This window comes from Lingula anatina, chromosome 4 (genome assembly GCF_051362555.1).
Source record: "Lingula anatina isolate TDL-2025a chromosome 4, LinAna3.0, whole genome shotgun sequence".
Classification (NCBI taxonomy): domain Eukaryota; kingdom Metazoa; phylum Brachiopoda; class Lingulata; order Lingulida; family Lingulidae; genus Lingula; species Lingula anatina.
In genome coordinates, this window is record NC_141770.1 from 5593871 (window position 1) to 5601887 (window position 8017).

The 8017-nt window shown below is 36.4% G+C and overlaps 1 long non-coding RNA gene across 1 annotated transcript; it reads right to left on the reverse strand.

The window, feature by feature from the left end:
* Nucleotides 1-568: 568 nt before the first annotated feature.
* On the reverse strand, nt 569-4413 carry LOC106182032 (uncharacterized). Its single transcript, XR_001240256.2, has 3 exons — nt 4286-4413; nt 4002-4095; nt 569-2724 (listed from the first exon to the last, which is right to left on the reverse strand). It is a non-coding gene; the product is annotated as an uncharacterized LOC106182032 (long non-coding RNA).
* Between the last annotated feature and the right edge of the window lie 3604 nt (nt 4414-8017).

Below are 8017 nucleotides of genomic sequence, written 5' to 3' on the forward strand. Positions count from 1 at the left end.
ATCTTTTCTCCTACTCAAACCTTGAAATTTTAGCGATTAAATTATTCTAATTTACATTGGGTGTATTATTTAAAATGAATGAATACGTAAATGGAACTTTGCATTGGTCTTAATAAAAACTTTCTAAATATGCAAAATGTCTTCGTATTTTCATTGGCTTAGTAGAACCTTAGGGTTGAAGTTCGATTCCCGGCTCGGGTACTCCGAAGTGCCTTAATAATTTGTAACTGGAATTTTTTTCAGAATTTTCCTTTGGTTGCTATAAGAAGAAAGTCTACCCGGGGAGGGTGGGTGGGACCACTTAGAGGAGTGGATAACGCGCTTGCCTCCTAAACAGCAAGTCCCGAGTTCGATTCCTGGCGTTACTGGGTCCCAGCAAATTACCTTTTGCAAAAATAAAATCCAAATAAGCATTTTAAATTACTACAGTAGGATCATAGAAAAGTAAGACGGGTAAGCTGAGTTGACAGCTCAGTGGGTAAACCAACAGACTAGTAAGCAGAAGGAAAGTTTAGATGAAGAGTTCGAGACAAGCTGAAGAAAACTATGCAGAAAATTCACGCTAGCATTTTAATACATTTGTAAAAAAAAATGTTTATTATTGTTCGAACAAATTCAAGCAATTATATCATAGATGTTCACAAAAAGAAAAAAGAAAATTACATCGTCAATATTTCTAACAACATTACATTTCAAAATATAAATCGAGTTAAAAAATCCAACTAAAACATGTAAATTCTATACATTTTGAAAATTGTTGCTTGAATTACCAATGATTTCTTTAGTTCAGGAATACCATGGCCGTCGTAAGAACATAAAATTCACATGATCTAGTCTAGAATCAATCAGCAAATTGATAAATTAACAATCAGACCCGTAGCCAGGGTGGTTGTTGGGGTTCGGGGGTTAGAAAGAACCGCCCTTTTGGTCAGAAAAGATCCATTCTGGGTATAATTCGATTAAGGTACACAAAGGTTTCATTGTAAATGACCCAGAAAAATAATTCCTCTTTTGTAAGTGCTGGCTACGGGCCTGGTGATTTTATATTTTACAACTTTAAAGTTGACATGAGTATTATCGCTGATTTCATCCATTAACATTTCTGTCCAAATTCAGTGGTGTGAATGATATCGACCATTCAAAATGCATATGACACTCAAATGTAGGCCTATACATGCACCTCGTATTGTGTCGTCGTGCTGATGATCGCACACAAAACAAAAGGACAGCCCAAAAAGAAGCCATTTTTGTAAGATCTATGGTCGTTTTGCTTATCGAAATGTGCAGCTTTTGGCCTGCATCAACTTGTTTTCTTCACATTAAATCTAAAACTTAAATCTGGACACAATTTTAAGAGAACACTACTTTCCACAGTGTGCGAATCAAAAACGGCATGACGACACAGTCCGTTAACATGTGTATCCCGCCATATTCATTGTAAAAAATAATGTGCAATCAAAACTAGAAAGATTACGCAAAATCTATCTACACAAAACAATTGATTCGACAAATGACGATAAACTCAACTCTGGTCTCTGGTGTTCAATGATCAGGAGACAATAATAACTTCACCAACATGATGTTCAGTACTGACATATGTTAATACTAGATGCACGACCAACCTTCAATAGGCCAATTTGGTCAAAATTTTGTCACGAAAATTTCAATCCTATCGAAGAATGTACTGTGGATAGAATGTTTACTTACGATATTTACTTTTTTATCATGTAAGCAACATCCTACAGTCAAAAAAATGCATCGTTATCGTTATACTTCACCTGGTTTTATTTTCTAAAAAAAAGTTTTTCACCCCCTCCCAGCATTGAAAATATGGGTCCGTCACTGATCGGACAATATCAGTACACCGAGAATCAGAGGAAGTTTATTCTTGTGAAGTAACACTACATATCTTTTCAATGCGTGTGGGCAATACTACATTCTGTCAGTTTTATAATAGTTTAATTTGTGAAGTGTTATAATTTTGATTGCGTTGTTATCAATTTATTGTAGATATAAGTATTGTTTCTATATAACTACATCTTGAATTTTTTCTATACAGATGCATTTTACGTAATGGAGATGTGACAACATTTTTTCATCCAAAAGTTAACTTCATCAAAATGAAGAATGATACCACTCCATATTGCCTAATAGCAGCTTTGCCTGCACGCCACACTTACTGTCAAATAGAAATCTCCTGTAGCGTACCTAAACATCATATAGCGACCACTTTACGAGATTCACTTCATCATTTTCGTTTCTACACATTACTAAACAAAGGACCTTTTTTGCAGACTTTATTTTTGCTTAAGGAGAGTACCAAGTTTTGATCCCATTTAAGTTAGAGAACTGGACACCCTACTCGGTTCAAACGCATAAACAAATAACAATGAAAACGCTATTGAGGGCGGAGAGACTAACGTGAACATTAAAACGGTGACATGCAGGGTTGACAATTAGTGACAATTTTATTCATTTATTATTTTTTTCTGATTAGATGTTCCATGGATAAAATGCTCGTAATCTGCAAATTTTCATTTGGTACACGTTTTGATACAGAATATTATTACCCAAACCAAACATTACATTTCATATTAAATGTCAACCCTGCAAATTGACTAGAGGACAAACTTCGGCATGCGAGACTATCTTGACATATAGGTGCAGTCGCTGTCAAATGATGGACGACGCATTCATCTGCTCGCAAATGGTTGGAAAAAGTCCCTGAAAATAAACGAAGAAATTTACATTGAAATAACGATGCCATAGGGTTTGATAAAACAGTTTTTAACATTACAGCAACGCGTTTTGGTATTAATTGTATTGTATAAAACAAATCACGACTCGCCTTATCATACGAATATATTCAGTGAAAGAACACATGCACTTTACAACGACATTTCTATTTCTTTAATCAAGGCAGACTGTTATACAAGAACATCATCCGTCATTAGAAAAGCTGCTCAGTTTTGTTTCGTTTCGTCCATTATTAAACAATTGAGAGAGAGAGAGAGAGAGAGAGAGGTGTTTGTCGGGAGGGGTGTGGGGTGGGGGCACCCAGGTCCAATATAGAGGTGCATTTTACATGCTCAAGTATCAGAAAATAAAATTGAATGAATTCGAAGTTACATTTATTTTTAATTACATATAATATCATGTGTATAGAACAAAAACCCTACAATGTCTATACATTATGTAAGAAGCATAAGTTTTCCTGTAACGTATGTTCCGGGACATATAATTCTAATTTTTATTTTGCGTTCCGATATATTTTGTAGCAATTCGGTCATGGTAAATAATATATGACGAAAGGATGTTTTTATAAATATTTAAACTGTAACCCAAGGGACTTTTCGTCACTGCTAGGACTACGTAACGTATTGGTTCCCCGAAAAATATTTCAGAAAGTTTCATCTTGCCCAAGCACTTGGTGCAATAGGAAAAGGGTTTTCTGTTGCTGACTGAAAAATATATTGTGATTCCATGTATAGATTGGAATTTCTGATATAATATTTGGACCACGAATGGAAAATATTTTATTTTTAAATAAAATTAAAATGTTTGTTTTACTGCCAGGAGGGTGTATTTACCCCCAGTTTTATAATATTCAGTGACAAGCAAATTAAAGTCGCTAAAAAACAATTGCTCTGTACAGAAGATGATCATAATTCTTATGTTATACTTGTAGGGGATAAATTAAAGACCAAAGCCAGTGATAACTGAATTTTCAAAGGGAGTAAAACGTTCCACAGCTGGACGGTTTGCATTTGTGACAGAAACATGTTCCTTTTTGGGTTTAGACGATGAAATATATTTTATTGTTAATGGTTCCAGGAGAGTGAAACTTTGATACAAACTTCTTCGTGTGGGACCCTAAAATAATCGAACATAGTTTGCAATCTGTGCACTAAATATTTTCAAGAGAATGCCTGTGACTTCGCTTGCACCTCTATATTGGGTTTGGGTGAGGGGTGTCTGTATGGAGCTGCGAAGGTAATTACCTGCCTTGTCGCCTCATTAAGATGGAAGACTTGTTTGGACCATTGGACCGCTGGAAACTTCTACTTTTGCTTCTTTTTTGGCATATGTGTCCCTCTGGAAAATATAAAATAATAAACTATTTAAACTAATTAAAGCTAATTTTGCATTTTAAATGGAAAGTATCGTTCAAGTCAGCGGAATGCCGCCATGAATATGGTGGTTACCCCTTTAGAGCATCATTTTGGGAAAGTATCGACAAGACAATCAGCAATGTTATCTCACATTTATAATCTACAGTACTCACAACATATTGCCGCTGTTTTCAGTGCAAAATATTTGGCCGAGATGTGGAATTTATAGCAACATTCTATGAGACTTATTTCTTCTACATCTTCTGCTGACCTTGGTCCTATCTGAACACCTATCACCAAAATGCTCACCTGATTTACATAATAATAGACACCACCTTTCCAGACAGAAGCCTCCACATGAAGATAGGCTTTGTGATATAATCAGGCGCATTGGAAGCCCAGGGCCGTAGCCTCCGGGGGGCAGGGGGGGCAGCTGCCCCCCCTGTGATTTAGAATTTTCCACTCTGGTAAGGGACACCCCCTCCCCCCTCGGGGGCTTCGCCCCCTCGTGTCCGCTTACTGCCCCCCCTGGCAATTTGCTCAGGCTACGGCCCTGAAGCCTATCCTGGGAAGTGGATTTGGGTTTGCTGAAATCATAATGAAAAAAAGAAACAATCAGAATTCAGCCACCACACTCGATATCAAGTAATAAGACTGAGCATGATTTCATTAGTATAACGAATGAGCAACCCCCCCCCCCCCCACACACACACACAAAAACTGTCGAGTGATCGAGATTGTGCTAGAGAAGACAAGATGCAATTGTGTCGAATTAACTACGTTACCATCAAGTTATTGCGCACACTTGTCATCTTGTGAAATAAACAAAGCAAGATATTTTATTTTCTATACTTTTGTGACTGTATTTTTGTCCAGTTATGCCGGATCATTTGTACTTGCAAAAAAATTCCACGTTTGATTCTTCTCGATCGGAATTGTGTACATAATTTGCATCCTACATGATTTTTCGGTGTATTTTTATCGCCCTGTACAACAGACTTAAGTGGCCGGGCACAACTACAAGTGACACCTCTATCGTTTTATTTGGCACTGCTGAGGAACACAGCAATTCCTCGAATACCGTGAAGTTCAGAGCTACTTCTATGTATATGGGGTGGGGTGGGGTGGGGGGGTTCTTAGTAGCTGAGTACGTTATTTAGCCAAGTTTTAGTGTGCCCTGGTATCTCTTCACATGAAAATAAATTTCTGGCCAGTTTTGTCCATGCTCTTCTCTAACACTTAAGACCCAAACTTGGTTTCCGTGATCATCAATCTGTCAAGAATCGGGGATGAATAGAGGGCAATTTTGATAAGTAATGGGCCATTATTGCGAATATACTCCACCAATTCATTGGAAAAGCTTAAAAGGATATTACTGTTCGTTTTGGCCAAAAATCCGATTTTCCTCGGGTAAACGACGATTCCCCCATACTTCGCGATAGTGAATGAATCCATTCCGACATTCACAGTTAGTCCATTTTTTTCTAAAAAGTTTGGATTTTTGTTGGATTTTTGATAGTCCCTCTCAAACTTAAAGATTAAATAAATAAGTTAAATTTAACGTCTCCTAAGAACAGCTTTAACTGATAACAGTACAAGCGATTCAATTTCTAGGCAGGTACACGTCTCTTCAAGTTTGTAAATTAACAACGCAACGCTTTCTTCAGTGGATGGACTATAGACTATTTTTCAGTCAAACAATTTGTAATTCAGAACAGTAGCTAGCTTAGATCTTGTCACTAGAGTTATGCTGTTCGGCGCAAAGCAAATATATTACATACATATAAATAATACGTAAGCACATCAGTAAGCCAATAACCTACTAAAAAAAAAAGAAAGAAAAAAAAAACTAATCATTAAATACGCGACCGTAGTACATCATAAGTATGGTCGCGCAGACAGCGTTAACCAAATATGCACCATTTTCACGCGAAGTCAATTAAATCAAAATCTCGAGAAGCAAATTGCGCAAGCATACACATGTATCGCTATTTAGTCAAGGCAGATGATTAACTGCTGCGCTGGCGACAATTGGCAATTTATTAAAGCAGACTGACAGTGCTTTGGGCTCAGTTCGACATTTTGTGCCAATTTTTACTTTTCTCGCGCATTCTAGCGATTTTTTTCGCAATCTCTGTCGGATTTTTAATATTACTGTTTAGATATTGTGCAGTAGGCATCATCAAGACATACAATACAACTTAAGACATCGGCAGTCATCTCGGCACTGATATGGTTCAGCATTTCACGTGCGTTGTTCACCTTCCTCCGGGGAACATAAACCCCTGAAGTGATACATGTACACACTGAAACGGAATGCGATATTTGATCATGAAATGAGTTTATTAAAACCATAGCATCCAAAAGGTTGAAGTTATAGCAATATATTAGTGCGAATAAAAAATTTAAAAACCTCTCATCACATAACTCAAGCAGCTGAGTGGCAAACTGACAGCGAATGAAAATGTTTGAATTTTTTAAAAAGTAAAACGATATTCCTTCTCCCAATCATATTTATTAATCTGGGGATATTGCGCTTTCTCTCGACGTTTTCACTATTCTACTGCTATACTTGTTCATCAGTGTGATGATTGACGTTTGTTTATATAACTGCCAATCAAGCCATCCACCTTCAATAGCTTTGATTGGCACCTCTCAATCATAGGAGGTAAAATCTCCTTCGCAGGATGATCGTGATTGACGTTTGTTTAACTAACCGTCAATCAAGCTGTCAAAATTGACTTTGATTGACACATATCAATCACGGGAGGTAAAAGTTCCATTGCGGGACGGCTGTGATTGACGTCTGATTATACAGCCGTCAATCAACTGAATTTGATTGACGGAATATAAAATTTCAAATTTTTCATGTATATTCTTCTCGCAATTCTAATTTGGCTTGGTTGTTCAACTTCATTCGGGTGACGCTAAGGTGAGCTGAAAACTTGATTTTAATATGCTTTTAGTTCTTAACAGCTGGCGGCAGTTTTTCATACTAGTCATTCTTCCTCGTTAAAAAAAAATTAAAAGTGAAATTCTTTTCAACCACAACAGGTTCTTCTACCTGTGATAGAAATAAACGGGCAGATTTTAATCACTGAGGTAAAATAGCATATTTCCCCAATCAATGATAATGTGCGTATTTAGAACTATGAAAGTGAAAAAAGTTGTCCATCTCGCTCTCAATATTACATGTTGCAACAGTGATATGGATAGGGTGAACGGAGTTGGTCATAGATGGTTATGTCTGCAACACTTATTTTTTTGAACAACATACAAAACATTTTATTCTGGGAATTACACAAATGGACTGCAGCAAGGTTGAAGCAATGTATAAGTCAAGTTTAGATTAAGAGAGACAAACTATTCTACAAAATTCAAACTTGTGTTAGTTTTTTTTTTTTAGAAAATTTCCATTCCTTTCCATTATGCAGCATCAGGCCTGCAGAATTATTCCCCACTTTTCTGTCTTGGGCTAAGAGAAATCGAAAAATAAATAAATGAATAAATAAATAAATAAATAAAATACACAAGAAGAAAAGATAACTTCATAATGCATGAAATAGAAAAAAAAATAACCAAAAAAGTTTGATTTTATTTCATGCAGTGTAAATGTATATACATACTGAGCATAATTTGTGACATCAAGAACGTAATGTTCCTTAATTCATCATCATCATCATCCTTCCCCTTTAGGTGAAATGGCAGCAGCATCAGCAACATGATAAGACCAAAGTCGTTTCTGTCTCATTATTGCAGGGATAAACCTCACTTGTGTGTAGACCAGTGTCATTCATGATAGTGTCACACAGAAAAGAAAGAAAGTGGGAAAAATGAGGGAGAATACATGTACCTGTTGTACTCAATGAATGTGGTAAAAATAGATAAACGCAAAGAAAGAGACC